The 21,429-nt window shown below is 34.3% G+C and overlaps 1 pseudogene; it reads right to left on the minus strand.

The window, feature by feature from the left end:
- Positions 1–5,370: 5,370 nt before the first annotated feature.
- On the minus strand, positions 5,371–15,875 carry LOC112933445 (large ribosomal subunit protein uL16-like; annotated as a pseudogene).
- Positions 15,876–21,429: the final 5,554 nt, after the last annotated feature.

Consider the following 21,429-nt stretch of genomic DNA (forward strand, 5'->3'; position numbering starts at 1 on the left):
ATGGCTTCTTACATACCTTGCCTTTAAATTTCTGTACAACAGAACTGTGAGATGATAATGTTTATATACTATTATTAGAAATGTCAATATAAAAGTTTATGATCAGACTTACTTAGTTTAATATCATACTTATATAAAATAGAAATTTCTGTATCCAGAAATTAACTGTTTCTCACAAAATAGAAAAAGCAGGTAACATCAAACAATCTACTGGATGGAAAGAGGACTGTAAATCATCCTTAGAATATTTACTTTTCAATCATATGTTGTTCTGTTTCAAATATATATTATCATCAATAATATTAAAAACTGTTTACGACTTAGAACCGATAAATGAATTCAGTAAGGTTGCAGGATACAAAATCAAGATACAGAAATCTTGTCTATATGTTACATGTCTATATATTAACAATGAAGTAGCAGGAAAGGAAATTAAGAAAAAAATCTTAATTACAGTTGCACCAAAAATAATAAAATACTTAGGAATAAACTTAACCAAGGAGGTGAAAGACCTGTACATTGAAAACTATGAAATACTGGTGAAAGAAATTGAAGATGTCACAAACAAATGGAAAGATATTCCATGCTCATGAATTGAGAAAACAAATATTGTTAAAATGTTCATACTGCCCAAATCAATCCACAGATTTAATGCAATCTTTATCACAGTACCAACAGCATCTTTTATAGAAATAGAACACTTAATCCCAAAATTTGTATGGAACCACAAGAGACCCTGAACAGCTAAAGCATTTGAAAAGAAGAATATAACTGGAGGTATCATAACCCCAGATTTCAAGATATGCTACAAAGCAGTATAGTACTGGCACAAAAATAGACACATAGAATACAGAGCCCAGAAAAAAATCCACAATTATATGGTCAGTTACCCTATGATAAAGGAGGCAGGACTGTGTCTTTCATGAATAAATACATAAAATCTTTTTTTTTTTTTTAAAGGGACGTCTGGGTAGCTCAGTAGTTGAGCATCTGCCTTTGGGTCAGGGCATGATCCCAGGGTCCTGGGATTGAGTCCCACATAATAAGTGGGTTTCCCACAGGGAGCCTGCTTCTCCCTCTGCCCATGTCTCTGCCTCTCTCTCTGTGCATCTCATGAATAAATAATTTTTTTTTTTAAAAAAAAGGAGGCAAGAACATGCAATAAGAAATGGACAGTCTCTTCAACAAATGATGTTGACAAAACTATGTGAAAGCCTTTATGTGAAAGGCTACATGTGAAAGAATGAAACTTTCTTATGCAATACACAAAAATAGACTGAAAGTGGAATAAAGACTGGGTGCCTGGGTATCTCAGGCCATTAAGTGTCTGACTCTTGTTTTTGGCTCAAGTCGCGACCTCAGGTCATGATCTCAGGGTGGTGCAATCAAGCCTCAGTTTGGGCTCCATACTCAGTGCAGAGTTGCTTGAGATTCTCTCTCTTTCTCCTTCTTGCTCTGCTCCTCCCCTAGTTCATGCATTCTCTCTCTCTCTCTCAAATAAATAAATAAAATCTTTAAAAAAGGGATTAAAGACCTAAACATGAAACCTGAAACCATAAAAATTTTAGAAGAGAGTGATCTTGGCCATAGCAACATTTTTTTTCTAGATATGTCTCCTAAAGCAAGGGAATCAAAAATAAACTACTGAGACTACATCAAAATTAAAAGCTTTTCCACAAAACCATCAACAAAACAAAAACACAGCTCACAAAATGGGAGAAGACATTTGCAAGTGACATATCCAATAAAAGGTTAGTATCCAAAATACGCAAAGAACTTACACAATCAACTCCAGAAACTCCTAAATAATCCAATTTTTAAATGGGCATAATATGAATATGAAAGAAGACATATAGTTGGCCAATAGACACATGAAAAGATATTCAACAGAACTAATCATCACCTGTTACCACGTCACACTTATCAGAATGGCTGAAATAAAAAACACAAGAAACAAGTATTGGCGAAGATGTGGAGAAAAAAAAAAAACCTTCTGCACTGTTGGTGGGAATGCAAAGTGGTGCCAGCCACTGTGGAAAACAGTATGGGGGTTCCTCAAAATATTAAAAATAGAATTAGCATAAGATCCAGTAATTCCACTACTGGTATTTTCCAGAGAATATGAAAACACCAATTTGAAAAGATATGCATTTCTCTGTTTATTGCTCTGTTTATTATTTACAAGAATCAAATTATGGAAGCAATCCAAGTGTCCATTGATACATGCATGGATAAAGAGGGTTTATACACACATACACGCAATGGACTATTACTCATATTTGATATATATTACCCTGCCACAAAAAAAAAATGAAATCTTGCAATTTGCAACAACATGGGTTGATCTAGAAGATATAATGTTAAGTGAGATAAGTCAGTCAGAGAAAGACAAATACCATACGATACGATATGAGGAATTAAGGAGAAAGAAGAGGAAAGAAAGAAAGAAAGAAAGAAAGAAAGAAAGAAAGAAAGAAAGAAAGAAAGACAAATCACAAAACAGACTCTTAACTATACAGAACAAACTGATTATCAGAAAGGAGGTGGGTGGAGGAATGGGTGAAATAGCTGAAGGAGGTTGAGAGTATGCCTATCACGTAGGGCATTGTTGAATCACTATATTATACACCTGAAACTAATATAACCCCTTATGTTAATTATACTGAAATTAAAATAAACTGTTTAGTGATATCTATCTAAATGGAACATATGCATAACATAAATATGCTCTAGAAATTTCATTCCAAAGTATATAATTAGCGGAGAAGTATACATATGTTCCCACCAACATATGGACAAGAATACACATACTGGAAAAAATGCACACCCGGTGGTCAAATTAATAAACAGATTGCAGCGGATTCATGCAGAGGAATACTCTAGAGCATGGGAATTCACAAACTACAACTATACATAATAATATATTGAATAAAAGAAATCAGATGGAAAAAACTATATTCTATATAATTCTTTTTATATGGAATTTTAAAATAGGCAGGGGAAATGTAGTGTTATTGATGTCAGGATAATAGTAATCCTGGGAGTAGAGGCGCTAATGATTGTATTGTAGAAGAGGGGCTTCTTCGGCTTTTGATACGTATGTTGAATACATGAGTATATTAACTTTATGAAAAGGCAAACATATAGGTATGTTCACTTCGCCAATGGCAAACTCACAATTCTTGCCTTTTATAAATGTAAATTACACTTCCGTAAATTTATGTCAGAAAAACTAAAATGATTTTAATGGTAAAACATTATAAATAATAATCCAGTTTATATTTAAAATACAACCTAGGAGAAAGAACAGGTTTTGTTTTTAGAATTATCCCTAGGAATAGCTATCTCATGAATAAAGTGAAATATTGTGTAATTTATAAATGACAATGTTAAGATATGGTTAGCACTAGCAAATTTACTGTGTTTTCTTAGAAAACCTACAGTATTTTACATTTGAAACAAGATGTTCAGCGATTGTGTCATTTACGACTTTTTAAGTTGCAATGCCTTGAGCAAAAAGAGACTTTATTGCCTCATAGGGTTGGGTAAGAATGATCCTTGGGTTAGCTCACAGAATCCAAAGGAATGCTAAAAGAATCAGCACCTTTCTCCCCTTTCCTCTCCCTTTATTCAGCTCTCATCCCTTCTTGGTTTTGCTTGGCTTTATTTTGCAGATCAACTTCCTCTGTGGAGCGGAGGAGACAGCTTCTCACAATTCAAACTCTTGTTCTTTCTATTTAACTAGAAATGGTGTTTCTCTGTGACTGAATTTCTTTATAAAATGAGGGTAATGGTAACTAGCTCATCAGGTCGTTGTGAATACTGGATGGGTTAGGCAAGTATTCAGAAGGGTCCCTGCACGAAGTAAAACTTGCTTGGGCTATCCGGCCTAGACTTTTCCCTTCAACCTGAACTCCCGTATCTGACTGCCTACTGGAGATCTCCATTTAATGTCTAGTAACCACCTCAAACTTAACATTTCTAAAACAGAGTTCCTGGTGTGTTCTCCAAACCTGCTTTCCTCATGATTTTCCTAGATCGGTATATTCAGTTCTTCTAGTTGTTCAGGCCAAAAGTCATCCTTGAGTACTGTTTTTTTCTCATTCCCACTTTGAATTTGTCAGCAAATTCTGTTAGTTCTATCAACACTGTCTAATAGCATTTTCTCAGAGAGGCTTCTGTGTAGATTACTCCAATAGCAAAATCAGTCCACTTATTTCTAGACATAATTCATGTATAGAACCCCAAGATTAACAAATGCTATTTTGTTTTTTTTTCCTACCATACTATGTACTATGTTCTAATGTTAAACTGTTTAAAATTTAATAAGATAATGTGAAACCAGCTCTCCCTTTTAAAAATCTTATCCTGAAATTCCTTTCTAAAACAATAATATCTATATTTTCAATTAAAAAAAAACTGAAAAACCCTATTGAATGTTTAGTTAACATTCCTTCAAAGTAAATTCTGTTATGTTTATTATGAAAAATGTAAGTTCCAATGACTATTATTTTCTCAATTTGTTAAAACTATTTTTAAATATAAGAACATATTATAATACATTATAAAGTACTGTTACTAAGGTTCAATAAAACTAATGAGTTTTTCTTAATATTAGACTTCACTGTTGGCAATATTTCTTAGTTATAAATAAATTGCTATTCAAATCCTGAAATGATTGTAAGATAACTGAATGAAATTCTTAAAACCCACAGCTCCTAAACTGTGTTTGAGGCACCCTGGAGTGTCATAGTGAAGTCATGGAGGTGATATGGAATATTTTGTTGAATGTAGAAACACTCAACATCTCTTGGACACCATCTGAGCTAACTAGATCAAGGTAGTTCACAGTTTCAATGTTAGATCATGTACATTGCTCTCAGTGATGTTATATACTTATGAATCTGGGTTTTCTTTTCTTTTTTTTAAGTCAAATACTATCAGAAAATCAGAACAAGAATTGAGGTGGCAAAATCAATGATATTTCAATGATTGAGAAGTTTTGTGGTACCCAACTGGGCCCATACAACCTGTTAATAAGTAGTTGTAATTTTGAAGAATGAAATAAAATATTATTTTTAAATTTATATCTTGTGGGGACATCTGGTAGCTCAGTGGTTGAGTGTCTGCCTTCAGCTCAGGGTGTGATCCCGAGGGCCAGGATGGAGTCTCACATTGGGCTCCTTGCAGGGAGCCTGTTTTTCCCTCTGCCTGTGTCTTTGCCTCTCCGTCTCCCACGAATAAATAAAATCTTTAAAAAAGTTTATATGTTGTGTTTTTGTATATGACTATAAAAGTTTTGGATTTTTTTTTTGACAGGAAGTAGTATTTATTGATGGGCATGAATAGGCAGGGGCAGTGCCAAGATTCTCATGAGTTCAGAGCTGGCCATTCATCCAGTGGGCCATAATTAGGGATATATTTGACCCTACAGCCATCTGAGATGAACAGCTTTTCAGTCGCTACATCTTCAAATTCATGGGCATTGAACTTGGTAAAGCCCCATTTCTTGGAAATGTGGATCTTCTGGTGGTCAAGGAACTTGGACTTGGCCCTGCATAGGGCCTCGATCACATGCACCTTGTTCTGCACTTGATAGAGATGGATATGACGATTTGGCCAATGTGGACCCTGGCTACTGTGCCCTGGGGCTTTCCAAAGGCACCCTGCCTACCTGTCTGGATCCTGTCAGCTCCAGCACAACACAACACCCTATTGCTATGGATGCCGTGGAAGGGGTAGAGCCGCACTCTGTTGTGAAAAGCATCTTTGCCACAGCTTTTCACTATGGACTTGTTGGCACAAATAAGGTCAGCCTCCAGGGCTTCAGAGGAGAGCTGCTTCTATTCATCTGAGGCCATGTGGCCAAAGTGGGAACTCATCCACTTTTGCCTTCTTCCACCCTAGGTCAAAGATGCAGATCTTGGTATAAGGGACCCCTCTACAGAAGCAAGACTTTGGATAGGGCTTGTTCTTACAGTTTAACACAGGGTGGAGGGTGGCCGATGACAACACAAAGACCTTCAGTGGTCTTTGGACGCCAAAGGAAAAGAGTCCAAATTTTTGGAATATTACAGCTTACTGTCTTGTGTAGACCCAGATACTTAATAAGTAAAACTGTTGAGGATTTCTTTTGGCCTTGAAACACTGTGAAAAATTTGTTACTGGTAACAGAGAACTGGTGAAGCCAGGTTATTTGTTTTCCATGTTTTCTTTTGTTATTTGCTGAAATTCAAGGTTTTTTTTTTTTCCATATTTTTCCCAGTTTTATTGAGAAAAAATTGACATATTGCTGTGTAAGTTTAAGGTATACAGCATAATGGTTTGAATTACATATGTTGCAAAATGATTACCATAATAAGTTTCGTTGGCATTCATCATCTCATACAGACATAATGAAAAGAAAAGAAAAAAGGAAATAAATTGTCCTCGTGGTGAGAACGTTTAAGATCTCTCCCTTAACGATTTTCACATGTATCATACAGCAGGGTAAACTATAGTCATCATGTCAGACATTACATCCTTAGCACTCATTTATCTTTAAATGGAAGTTTGTACCTTGTGATCACTTTTCTCAAGTTTTAATTTTTATAACTCTAGAGAACATTATTTATAGAAAAATGATCTGAAGAAGCTCTTGATGCTATAAAAATTATTTATGAAAATGAATTTGTGGTCATGGTCTTAGCCACTTTCGATTTATTTATTACCAACAGAACTTGGAAGCAATATTCAGTTTGAATTTGTAACGATAGATTATCAAAAATAGTGAGTTTTCAGTTTCAGAAAAAGCTTTGAAACATAGTTTTGAAACTCTTTGGATTTGACAAGACCCAAATGAATTCTGCCAAGGCACTCTTTTTCCTAATTTTTTAGGTTCTTGTGTATTTGCAGAGAAATCTAATCCTTATGTTACTGATTCATTTACACTTAACTCATCAAAATGTTTGGTGAATCCATTTGATATCCAAAGAGCTTTATGAGAAGTTACATTTGGAAATTCTGACATTTTATAAATAATTCTTGAACTTCATTTCTTTAAACCAGAAAGCCCTTTAAAAAAAACACACACACACTTTTTTTTTTTTTTTTAGAACTAGATCCTCAAATTGACTTTAATTTGGTACACTTCTGAATCCAAATAGGAGTAAACTTAGGGAAACATTTTTGAGTATTTCACTGTAGTGGATTTGGGTTTTCCCTAGTGGAATATTATTTCAATAATTAAAAATCTGAGTAATAGTGAAATATTTCATGTGTGTTGTCTTTTAATGGAAATGCTCTCACTCTGAGGATGAAAAATTGCATTTAAGTCATTTTGAAAACTCTTTTAGTGGACAAATTTAACATAATAAGCCATAATGGCTAATTGGTTATCTTATTTTTCATTGGCAAAAACTTCAAAACCAACAAAATAGACTGTGTCATAGTATTTTAAGTGTGATAAATGTTGTCTATGACCTCAAGAATGTGTCCTAAAGCAAGCAACGGTTAACATGTTAAAAAACAAAAACTTTTAAAAATGCATTAGATCATGTCTGCAAAAGAGAAATGTTTGTTAATAACACTGTGTTATTTGGCCTAACTTTTTAATGTCCTAAACATAAGGCATTAATGAAACAAGATTACGCTCTAAGCAAATACTAAATGTGAGTAATCTTATTTCTATTCAGCAATCAAGTTATTAAAACACAATGTGTGGTTCCCTTAGATACACAAAACAATGTAGTATCGTCAGGACATTTATTAGGTTAAACCATGTGAGGTTGCCATTTTTACATTAAAAACTGGTCAAATACAGGCAATTTCACATGGCTGAGCCTGTATCTGGTCATAAACAAATCAGTATGGAAAGTATTGTTTCTAGAATTTCTCTATGAGGAGGATCGAATTTACATATTTTAGAGACTTTGTTTATATTATTATATTTTTCTAATCCAAATGTTTTCTTAATCTGGAAATGGACTTCAATTTTGGTAGTTCTTCAAGTATGTCAGTCAATGCAGCCAGGTTCCATGAACCCCTAAATCTCAGTGCGTTAAAAAATAATAAAGTTAACTTTCATTCATGTTATCTGTCTGCCCTGTGTCTATTGCCTTCACTCCAGGATCCATGCTGATGGGATTCTGATAGTCATGGAAGCAGAGAGAAAAGTGGACATGATGGAGACAGGCTGGCTCATAAAGCTTCCATCGGAAAGTCAGACAGTTCACTCCTGCTCACATTTCACTGGCCGAAACAAGTTAAATGACAACATCTATGTAAGTAAAGAAGCACAATGCTGCCAGGTGCCCCAGGAATGAGAGAACAGAATATTGGTAAACAGTTTCAATGACTCCAATACGGACACTTTAAATTAGAATTCTCATATATGAACGATCTACCTCAGAATTCGAACTTTTAGTAAGGCCTACTGTTACTCCAAGTACAACTAATGAAGGATCTGTAAATATTAATAAAAAATGAACGCTGGAGACACTAAACTTTATTATTCATATAATTTAGCAAAGACAGTAAAAAGTACTGTGTAGGATGGGGGAAAGAATATTTGTGCCATTATCTTTTTTGGAAGAACTCTCTTGTCTGGGTTTAAATTAGATTAGCACTTACTGAAGTAGGACTGAGTCATATAAACCAATGGATATGATCTGAACCAGAGATGATGATTCTCTAGAGAGCCAAATAGACTGTTGACTGTGACTTGCCGTGTGTCTACCTCAGTCAACAGGCTAACGTTGATTCAACTGAGACCAAAGGGGAAATAATAATCAAGCTCATTATTTGATTTTTAACTCTTGAGGGTTTATTGTATGTTTATGGAGACACATTCTCATGCACATTTGCTTTTCCCTTCTTTTTTCTTTTTTCTTTCTTCTTTTTTTTTTTCCCCTTCTGTCACTGTATGATCTCAGGATAGCATGCTGCATAGCCAAGGCCTGAAATAACAGACACCATCACAAAATTTCCCATTTTGTTTTGTAAGGAAGCAAGTTGTATATGCAAGATGGTAAAACAATTCCCATGCTAATAGGAGCAAATCACTTAAAGAAATAATTTTCTTAAAAAAAAAAAGAATTTTCTCGTGTATGAGACAAAGTAATTTCACAAAAATATATAAATAATAAAAAGAAAAGTTAATTAGCACAAATTGGACAGTGTTTCAGAAGTAAAGATTCAAACAAAAGACATTTAAGGGTAGAACATTAAGTTTCTTTATGTTAACCAGTTAACCAACTTCAATAATTTTGAAGTAACTATTAATGACATACTTAAGAATCTTGTAAGCATCAATATTGTGTCTACTTATAAGCACCAACCTTCCAGCTTTTTAAGTATATTGCTTCCAAACTCATTTTAGTTTCTTGATTCAGAATGTTAGATCAAACGCAGTGGTAGTATCACTAACTGCTCCCAGTGTAGTTATAAAAGGACCAAAGGGTTAAACCCATGATAAACTCAAGGCACTGCAGGTCATTTCCTCTAGCATATAGCTTCTCTTTGCTTGATTTAAAAGACATCTGATATTGCTATAGGGCGGAAAGTTGACTCATTAGAAAGGAATGTGAATGTCTTACTTAGAGACCTCCTTGCTGCCATGACAGATTACGTTAGTCCAGCAAGCAACAGGGAAAACATAGCTTTAGTGAACCTGTATGTGAATGATCTAACCGGTTTTATTCATTCTGTTCTGACCACTTTCAGTTTTCTTTTTAACTGTAGCTCCTCTGTATTCTAGGAAGAGGAAACATTATGGCAACATCATACAACATTAAGGATTCAAATACCAGACATTAAATTTAAAATATTATAGTAAATACATTGTTAATGTAAATTAAATGTCATATTATAATATAAAAGAGCCAATGTTGTTTTTCATAGAAGCATTTTCTTTAATTAGCCATAATTTATTGATGGCTGGTGTTTGACATTTTGCAATAAAAGTTTTAATCATTTTTAAACACCATGCTATTCTCCATGATTGAGTTTCTTCCTACTGGATAGGCCCAGAAATACTTTTATATTCTCTATTTCCTTTTAACTTTTTTCTTGGCATCTACTTTTGCATCATCCTGTTCTCCACATGGTAAGTCCTTGCCTATGAGGACTTGCCTATTTGAGTCCTTGCTCAAATATTCTGATATTATCTTTTCTAGATCCTCCACATAATATATATCCTTATCCACACTGTTTTATTGAGTTCACTCTTGGATTTGTGGCTACCATGGAGTGACTGTCTGGAGATACTGTTTCACTTCAAAGCCCTAAATCAACCTCATTCTCATCTGATGCCTACAAGATCTAATGTTCACACTCCCACCAAGCAAGAGATCAAATAAATGATTTTACCATTTTCTTTCTTTCTTTCTTTCTTTTTCTTTCTTTCTTTCTTTCTTTCTTTCTTTCTTTCTTTCTTTCTTCTTTCTTTCTTTCTTCCTTTCTTTCTTTTTCTTTCTTTCTTTCTTTCTTTCTTTCTTTTTTCTTCTTTCTTTTTTTCTTTCTTCTTTTTTCTTTCTTTCTTTCTTTCTTTCTTTCTTTCTTTCTTTCTTTCTTTCTTTTTCTTCTTTCTTTCTTCCTTTTCTTCTTTCTTTCCTTTCTTTCTTTCTTTCTTTCTTTCTTTCTTTCTTTCTTTCTTTCTCTTTCTTTTTCTTTCTTTCTTTCTCTTTCTTTCTTTCATCCTTTCTTCTTTTTTTCTTTTTTTCACATTGACATTCCTTTAAACGTTTTTAATAAGCCTAAAGTGCCAACAGCATCTTGGCCAACTTTTCCACATTTATCTGTGGAATTACCTGTAATTCCATCTATTATTCAGCAAACCTCCAAAAAGTTATTCTTTTCTTTTCTTTTCTTTTCTTTTCTTTTCTTTTCTTTTCTGTTCTTTTCTTTTCTTTTCTTCTTTTCTTTTCTTTTTTTCTTTTTTTAAGATTTTATTTATTTATTTGACAGAGATTGAGAGAAAGAGATCACAGGCATGGGAAAGGCAGAGGTAAATGGAAAAGCAGGCTCCCCGCTGAGCAGGGAGCTGGATGCAGGGCTCCATCTAAGGATTCTGAGATCATGACCTGAGCTGAAAGCAGAAGCACAACTGACTGAGCCCCTCAGGTGCCCCTGAAACGTTATTTTTTTCATATTTTATACTTTATGGTTTCTAAACATTGCTTAACTAAATTAAAAGTTTAATTTAGTAAGCTATTTGAAAAGAAATGATCAATCTAATATTTGAAAATTCTTTTCTATAGGTCTTTATCAAGTAGACAAATATTTCATATTTCTGTGGATTCATGGTTTAAAAAAAATTTTTTTAAATTTTTATTTATTTATGATAGTCACAGAGAGAGAGAGAGAGGCAGAGACACAGGCAGAGGGAGAAGCAGGCTCCATGCACCGGGAGCCCGACGTGGGATTCGATCCCGGGTCTCCAGGATCGGGCCCTGGGCCAAAGGCAGGCACCAAACCGCTGCGCCACCCAGGGATCCCTCATGGTTTATTCCTTACAAGTACTTTTCTTTTACCGTAAGTATATTTTAATATTAAGAAAAAATGTTTATTATTAGATAAGATGAAAATAAATTTTAGATTTCACGCACTTGTTTTGGTTTCTACTTTTCAATACACATTTACCTTCTTTAACATAGAGCTTTCTCCTTTAAGGAAAAGTTTTGGTGTGATTTAATGTTGTCTGTTAATTCCTTATGTTCAATGCTTGATAGGAAGAGACTTAAGGACCCCAATCCACAGAATACCATGGAGCCATCTCTCTTGCATAAGAATACCTGGAAACATCCTGAGATTTTTTTTTATACTTTTCTCAATAACCTGTAACCCCCAAATCTCTGCCTACACCATAGACAGTGATTCTTCACAACAGAGGTAAGTTTATTATTTTCATGGACTTCAGCAGAGTGATATATACAGCTCATAGTAGAAGAAACTCTAATTCTAGGGATAAATTTAATTGGAACCAAGATAGGCAATGTGTTTCTAAAAGAAGTTTCATTTAAAAGATGAAATTGAGTTAGAGAAATAAATATTTATAAAACATTATGGTTCAGACTTTCTAACAGATGTAAATATATTTTTATTTGTAATTAATTAATTTATTTCATTTATTTATTTTTTTTTTACCTTCCAGTTTTACAGGATGTCTTTTCTTGGGTTTAATTCAGTATCTTAAATAAATGTATGCTGACTTTAAGCAGTAAGTCACAAAGCTGTTTGCCAGTACTATTTTCAGATTGCATTTGAACTCCTTCCATCTTTATGTTAAACTTCATTCCAATACACAGGCAAGACAAGATCGATATAAAATTTAAGAAGAAACAAAGAAGGTTCTGTCCATAGTTACAAATGATATTGTTGCAAAACCACTCCCCTGGCACTGAGTGACAAGTGCTACCCAGATAAGGAGTTGTGAACACCAATGAGCATCATTTAGACAGCAATCCTGGGAACTAGAGCAGCACTTCAGATGCTCAAACATTCCTTAAGGGAAGATAATTGATAGTAAGTCACATACAAGCAATTTACTACTAAAAGAAAATAAAATAGTTTGAGAATCTTTTATATCTCTTTCCTTTGGAAGCAGAAAATATTTTATTCACTTAACAATAGGAGGAATTGTAATAAGAATAAAAAATGGAAGAGGAGATAACATGGCAACCCACAAGATGAGATTAGCAGTTTGGTATCTAATTAACTATATGAATGAAAAACCAAGCTTTACATTGTTGAAATTGACTTGGTTGACTCTCCTACCAATAACAACCACAAAGTCAGTTGTTAACAAAAAACAGTAAGTAAAGATGGTGTTATTCAGACACTGAGGTTTAGAAGACTTAGGCTTGAGTAGTTTAATGCTCTGACAACTTCCCACATATTAATGGAACTTAAATTCATGATCATTTTAGACTATCGCAGATTGAGTGATATGGACCAGATTGTGCACCCCACAATTCATATTTTGAAAGCCCTAAGCCCCATTGTGAGTATATTTGGAGATAGGACCCATGGGAGGTAATTAGGGTTAAATGAGGTCATCAAGGTAAGAGTCTAATTTGATAGGATTAATGTCCTTATCAGAAGAGACACCAAAGCTCCCTCTTTTTCTATTGTCCACATGAAGACACAGCAAAAAGGAGACCACCTGCAAGCCAAGACAGAGCTCTCACCAACAATCAAATTAGCTGGCACCTTGATCTTGGACTTCCCAGCCTCGAAAGATGTGAGAAATAAATGTCTGTTGCTTAAGCCAGCCAGTCAGTCTATGCTATTTCATGATGGCAGCCTGAGCAGATTAAAGCATTGGAACTAGAGCATTCAACGGAATGTTGAGGACAAAATAATTTGTAAGAATTGATGATCAAGATTTTATTCCTTTCCTTTCTGCACAGTAATACATGCTGTTAACTCTTGTTCTTACTGGAAGGGTATGGACTATCATCATTGTTTCTTCAACAGTTCTAAAGATAACTAAGTGAATAGGTTTTGAAAATTTCAGGTTTCAAGGTAAACACAAACCTTAACATGCAATGCTTTTCTTATTTCACAGCCTTTAAACTTATTCAATTTGTTTATATTTAGAAGAAAAACTGCCACTAAATTCTGAGTCTGAACCATCAGGGTAGGACTTGCCACCTTGCCATTTTTTTGTTGACAAGTTTTATTAATATATTGGGATTGCAAGAGTAAATTAACTTCTTTTCCATGAAGTTAGTCATGGCCCATGTTGGCAGATGTTCAATAGGAACTTTTTATGAGGGCGTAGGTCAGATAAGTACCAGAAAGCAATTCAATATGCAAGAATTTCTTTTTCAATTGTAGATATATTCTATTTATCATGCACTATTAGATGCACTATTAGCAGTAAGTTCCTCAAAGAAATAGAAAGAACAACATTGCTGACAAGTGTTGGGTTAAAAGTCCATTAATGAGCATCTCTTACAAAATAGCTTCTTTCAACTTGATCAACTATTTCTCTTATGATTTAAACATAGTTCTTTAAATCTTAAAATAAAAACTGAGAGGTAAAGTATAAATCATTGCAATGCAAGTTCCCTTAAATTGCGTATGATTGGTTACAAAAAATACATAATTATTCCCTCCGCATTAGAGAATTTTAGAGTTCCTTTCACTTTCCTTTTATATTCTATTTCTTCCTTTGACAGGTGTGCAGTTAGGCAACAACATATGAATTATCCTGTGTGGACAAAGAATTCTTCTAGGCAAGAAAGAGAGATAAAGACGAAGATGATGTTATAGACTAGAACTGTGTTTTAGAAAAAGAGAAAAAGAAGTGTTTTCATTTCGCTGTAATTTGACCTCACGCATTCTGTCTTTGGTATGTGTGGAACTGCACCATCTATGAATTCTATTTACCTGGCACTGAGATAAGCACTTTGCACGAATTCTTTTCTTATTTTTCACAGATTTTATTAGGTTGATAGTAGTATTGCCACGATATTAAAGATACGGAACTGAGACTCAGAATTAGTTACGTAACTTTTTCTCAGTAACACTGCTGAATAATGGTGGTGGCACAGTTAAATGTGAAGTCTGTCCAGGAGAAATGCCAGTGTTAACTTGCTTCTTTTATATGGACTCTGCATAGAAATTGGCCTCTTTACCAATATCAGCCTAATATTAGCAAACTTTCTGTGACCAGATAGGCAGGTCTTTGGAGAGGTGACAAAATACACACGTGGGAAAACACACTGGAAATCAAATTAACAGAAAGTGAAAACAAATTTATCTTCTCATTTATGCTGCCATTTGCATTTCAGTGATTTCTAGTATTCTTTCCCCCAGATGCTGACAGCATCGGCAGACAACTGAGATAGGGGAGCAGACCTACCAACTTGGGTAGGAACTGATTCGGCTCTGGGCGATAGATGCCTGAAAATCTGGTAGGCAAGTTGTCAGCAGGGCTCTGACATAAAGGAGTCGACTTCCCGGTAGATGGCAGCAGAAGCAAAACACGTGCAGTCTGGATGCAGAATCTGGGTCATTGGGCAAAATCAGAATCAGAAAAATTCATGGGCAAGTAGCAGATCCAAAAGCAAAAGAGCATGAGATTCAGGACATTAGTCTCCAGATAATGTGACTGTTATTAGTAGAAGAGGGAACGAGATCTAAGAGGAAAATGGGGTGCTAAGTGTTTACCAGCACAGAGACTGTGTTGACCCAATGAAGGCAGAAAAAGGGATTCGGGTTTGGGGATCTCCATAGTTACCAAAGCCTGACCTGTGGAGGCTGATAAGCAGAACACGTGACTAGAAACAAGGCCAAAGAATAAAAAATGATAGGGATGCCTGGGTGGCTCAGTGGTAGATCCAGGGTCATGGGATCAAGTTCCACATCAGGGTCCCTGCAGGGAAGCTGATAAATAATATTATAAATAAGTAAAATTTTAAAAAAATAATAAAAAATTAGAGCTGAATAAATAAGCCTAGCCATAGCAGAAACCAAGTGGTAACTGGATACCGAAATGAGCCTTTTATCATCGAGCAAAATCCATGGATTTCTTTAATTTTCCTGTTGATTCATTGCCATTTCCTCCCACTACTCTAATCAAGAGTATTTTTACATGGAGACCATAACTAAAAATTGGAGCTTTTCTTCAGTTCCTCTCTACTTGTATAGCTCAATGCTGTTCCTTCCATCGTTCATCCTTTTTTCCTTCCTTTACTTTGAATCCCTCTATTACCACTCTTCTCCTTTTGTAGCAGGCTCTTAGGAAGTTTGTCATCTTGCATGACAGCATCACTTCTCATGGCAGCAGGAATTTTGGGCAGTGGCTGGATGGCCTGGGAGGTCTCACCATAGCTGTCAGTTGGTGAAAAAAGATAGATGCGGTCCACTCTTCTTTGGTCTATTACCATGTTCTGATTCCAGGGTAACGGAATGGGGGTGTAGCTGTTACTCAGTGATGACTCTTTTTATTAAATGTCAGGATTCTTAGAGCATCAGGAGATGAACCATTAACCTACATTATATCTCAAAGAACAAAAAATTACCCATGTGTTGAGGAAGTTCCCAGCAAGATTCAACTCTATCTCCCTGTAATTTGCTATTTTGGGTGTTGGGTAGAAAAGCTTAAAGACAAGGAAGAAACAAGAAAGAAAAACATTCCTTTCTCCATTGATTCAATATTTTTCTGTTTCCATTTTAAATATTCTGTTAACTACTTCAGAATGAATAATCTATGATTGAGAAATCAAATGATACTGATCCAATCATAGTAAGGCATATGCAAAGTGTATTGCAGTGTGTAAAGCCGTACACTGCTGATGTATACATTTACAACCATGACAGTGAATTTTATCAATATCAATGATATGGAGGAAGTCCAGGCCCTTGAATTCCACATTTTCTTTAGGATTAGCATATTTTTTAAGGAGCTCCAAATTTTCATATCGCATCCTCGGCATAGATATTACGTTTCAAATGTAGTAACTTTGATGCTTCCAAACAGTTTTTAAATATTTAGCTATAAATATATGAGTAAACCCAAATATAATTACTCATTTGAGAAATTAATGACAAACATGTATCTGTCCTCTTCAATCAAATTCAGTCTTTAATTTCTTTTTAACTGTTTCCTCTCCTGAAACAGTAGAGTACCCAGAACCTTGAATTCTACAGTTTAATATTTACAAAAATTTGTTTTTCGTTGATATGTACACAGTCTGGTTGAGGTGACCAATTTTAAGTCTAATAAATATAGTAAAGTTTCTCATACATTACAACAGGGATCAACAAACTTTTTCTGTAAAGAACCAAATAGTAAATATTTCAGCTTTAGGGGACATATGACTTCTTTTATTACTGTGTAGCTCTTCCATTGTAGCAGAAAAGCAGCCCTTGACAATAAGCAAAAGCATGAGTGTGCATGTTCCAAGAAATCTTTATTTACCAATTAAGTAGCAGGATGGGACTGGTCCACAGACTGTAGTTTTTGACCTCTGCTTTGACCTTAAATCATTTCCCCAAACTTTGTAGGAAGTTGATATATAACTTATATTATTATATGGAATAGCTGTGCATGTATGTACTCATGACATCTTACCAAGATCATGTAGGTATTTGTGGGCATCTGACCCATTTTTCTCTTCTGGTTTTATCGATAATAATATTTGGTCTGATGGCATAGTTAAATAAGAAGAACACAAAACAAAGCAAAACTATCTGCAATAACCATTTTCTCCTTCGTACTATTCTCTCTAAAAAGTCTTACAGAAAATCAATGCCATTTGTAGAATTGTGAAGTGTTAGATGAGAGGAGACTTTAGTGATCATTTAGTTGAAGTTCCTATTTTGCAGATGAGGATACTGGCATAAAGTAATCAAGTGATTGTTCAGATCAATATAGATAGGGAAAACAAGACGAGCAAACCCAATTCCAGAGTTAAGTCCAGCCTTCTAACCCTTCAGTATAGTGATCTCACAGAATCCAAGAACATTTTTAACATCATAATCACTTGGTAAATAAGAGTATAGAAGGAGCAGCCTAACATTCTGGCTATTACCAAGATTCAAACAGTATTAGTTTAATTTCTCTGTCATGCTGTCGTGCTGAAATTGATTCAAAATAAACTTGTATCTCCCTCGACTTTGTCAATACTACTAGTTCTAAGGCATTATAGATTTAGTAAAGTATACACACCATGTTTATCCCATCTTAGCAATGGAAGCTGCACACTTACCTTTTAAAAAGTATACTTTTAACAATAAAATCTGTAACTCATTTCTATAAATCTCTATGTGATGTCTTCATTGTTAATAACCACCACCTAGCTTTTATCTGCACCTAATCTTTTAGAAAAGTGAATGTCAATCTAGTTTTGATTGTAGGGTGTGTGTGTGTGTGTGTGTGTGTGTGTGTGTGTGTGTGTGGTGTTCCCCTGTGAGCTTATGGAGATGAGCAGAATGTTTGCGGAATGTGATCTCCATGAGGGTACCAGAAGCTGGATGTGAGGTTGCTAGGCAATTTTCCCTATTGTTTTAAACAAACTGCACAGGGCTGGCAGCAGCTGTCAGAGTTCCTGGCTCTTAAAAATAACAGAGCTGAGGAACACAAAGAACAAAGGTCTTCCACAATAAATGGCAATAAATAACAGGAACTTTCTGTGCCAGTAAATGCAGGCACTTGGATGTTGAAGCAATTAATAGGGTTAACGAACACAAGAGGTCATTTGAATTCTATTTGTCGTCAAATACTTTTTTCCCCCTGGACACTTAAATTTAAATGGTAAGGCAATCTGAAAAGAGAACGGTAGACTGCAATTTTAATAAATTATTCTTTTAAATTCATCACTTTCTTGCCTGTTTATTTTAATTTTATTTATGCAGGATTTCACCTCAGAGGCCACAGTATAAACCTTACTCTAAATAAATTTTAAAGATTTTAAGTAGAAACAAATTCTACATTTTATGTTAAAAAAAGAATTCATTCAACTGTGCTATCACCGTAAGACTCTCTCTTTTAACTCCTTTATATAAGCCACATCCATTCTTCAACCCTTTTCTCTTTATCATGGAGGTGGTGACACAATGCTATACATACAATGAAATTGAATAGAGCCATACACACATACACACACATGAGATCATTTATAACCATTGAAATCTGAATAACTTCTATAGGTTCTATTATTGTCAATTTCTTGGCTGTGACAGTGAACTATTGTTGTGCAAGAGACTGACATTGGCAGAGGCTGTGGTGCATGAAACATGTCCATACGTAGCTTTGCAAATTCCTGTGAATCTAGAATTATTTCAAAATAAAAAATTTTCAAAACAAAACAGGTCCTTAGTTCCTAATATTTCAAAATTAGAATTTTTTTTTCCTTAAACAATAGATCGTATGTTGGTTTACTTCCTATCACTGTGTGGATGATTCTTTCCTTCAGTTGATTTGTATTTGAGCACCCATTTCAAAATAATTTGGAAGATGGAACTCAGACTTTTCCGGTCAATTTTTTTAACATATTACTGGGCTTAAAGGTTAGTTGTACAATGATTTTTTAAAAAATCTATTAAAAAATAAATAAAATCTATTTATAGAATCTGAACTTTTGGAAAATCTGACATCGAGACTCATTCTGAATTGAATGATGGCTTAAGAAATGGTGCACTAAGAAACAAGTCTTTTCAAACCAACATTCTTTGTTTTTCCCAGCGAGTGTATGTATGTATGTGTGTGTATTATAACTTTTCATTTTGAGATAAATACAGATTTCTTGGAAGCTGCAAAGATAGTATATAGGGGTTCCATATACCCTTCACTCAGCCCCCTAATAATTACATCTTGTATGACTATAGGCAAAAACAAAACAAGGAATTCATATTGATACAGTGTGTGTGTAGACTTCTATGTTACTTTAACACACACACATATATAGATTCTTCTAACCACCACTTCAATCAAGATTAAGAATTATCCCATCACCACAAAGGAGTACTGGTGTTGACATTTTATTAATTCACATGATGTGTAGAAATTTCATCTCCTTTTAAGTCCCTTAGTCTTCCATTCTTCATAATATAATTGTCTTAAACATTCCCTTACAGGTATTGATATCTGTATCAGATAGTGTTACATTTTGTGCTCTGTCAAATATAATTCAAAATACTCAAGAGGAGAAGGAAAATGTTTTTTATATTCACTTTTTTTCATTATTCCCTCTTCCTTCTCTTAAAATGTTTTAAAATGCTTTCTTTATTGTATTCTTTTCTTTCTGTTTAAAGAATTTCCTTTTTTTCCCTTTCTTTTAAGTAAGGTCTATCAGGGACAAATTCTCTTAGTTTTCCTTCATCTGAGAATGTCTAATTTCCCTTCATTCCTGAAGGATATTTTTGCTAGATAGAAGATTCAGAACTGATAATTCCTTTCTGTTAGCATTTGAAAAATGTTGTGTCACTTCATTCTTGCCTCCATGGTTTTCTGATGAAAAACATACTGTTATTTGAATTTTTTTTCCCCTCACATTCAAGGTATAGTTTCTCTTTTGCTGTCTTCAAATTTATTTCTTTTTCTTTACTTTTCAAAACTTTATTTGATGTGACTGCTTATTATTTCAAATTACATCTGTATTTACTTTTGAAATATTACCCATGGAATCTAAGCATAGAGCAAGAAAAGTCATTAAAACTTCTAAATTCCAAAAGCATATAGTATGTTATAAAAGTCAGATTTTACCCATTTTCCCCTATTTTTTATATTCCTAACTCCAAGCTTTCCAGATTTGCACACAGCTCTTAACACCTTCGTTCCAATTAGTTTCTGTTGTTGTTGTTGTTTAGTGATTTATCACTTAACATACAATACCCAGTGCCCATCATAATTGTTCCAATTAGTTTTTAGGCATTTAGAAATTTAAATAGTTAAATAGTTAAATACTAAACTATCATTTCTTTGTTACTAGTCACACCAATACATAATAGGCCTTCTCATATTTTATTTCATTACTTCAAAGCAATCAGCCATTAAGATCAGAAATTTGACTTCCCTTTTTTGTCCTCAGTGTGTCTTTCTACCACAATGAAGACAGTTAAGACTGCAACATCGTTTTTTACAGGCAGGAGTGGTTTTTAAGTCTTACTTCCGCCTCCCAGAAATTAAATAGAATATTTAGGTTCTGAATCTGAGATTGTTTTCCGGCAATGTAAATCAGAAGAGGCAAACTTGGTTTTCAAGTTTTTTTGAATTACTCTGCTTGAATGTTTGAAGGATAATCTGAAAAGGTACGAGTAAACTATATTGTTTGAAAGGAAAGTACAAGTATGTGGTAAACAAAACATTTTTTCTCCTTGCAGAAAAACCTTACTATAAACAGTCTAAGTCTTAAGCTAGCCTATGTCATAAAGTCCACGCTTAAAGCAATAAAGGGCCAGTCCATACCTAATTAGTCTGGAGATAATATTGTAATTATAGCAGTGTTATAAGAATACTTCCATTGATGATAAAGTATATTCTGGAGTTTGTCGACAAATTTCAAGACAGGTAAACATAATTTCCATATATGTCATTAGAATTTTACAAAATGTCTGTGTGCACTACATGCTTTTCCAGGAATTAACAGAGTGTCTCTATTCTTCATATTAAATCATTTATCTAAGTTAAATTTTCAAGGGCTTCCTGGGAATTTTATGGTTTAGGTATTTGAGTTCTGAGGAAGCCCTCTACACTGGTTTTAAGGAACTTATTATTTTTTTAAGACTAATGACTGAAATTAAATATTTTCCTTCATTGTTTGTAAGATGTTTATTATGTCCCTACAATTTGTCAGACTCCGGGGTATATATAAATAAACAAAATGAGTCCTTTCAAGCTGTGGTAGCATGAAGTGGGGCACCTAACCCATGGGAATTGTGGGTATTAGGTTAGAAAAAAAAACTCTCAGAAAAATTATAATATTTCTACTAGGTCTTAAA

This window comes from Vulpes vulpes, chromosome 10, assembly GCF_048418805.1.
Source record: "Vulpes vulpes isolate BD-2025 chromosome 10, VulVul3, whole genome shotgun sequence".
Classification (NCBI taxonomy): domain Eukaryota; kingdom Metazoa; phylum Chordata; class Mammalia; order Carnivora; family Canidae; genus Vulpes; species Vulpes vulpes.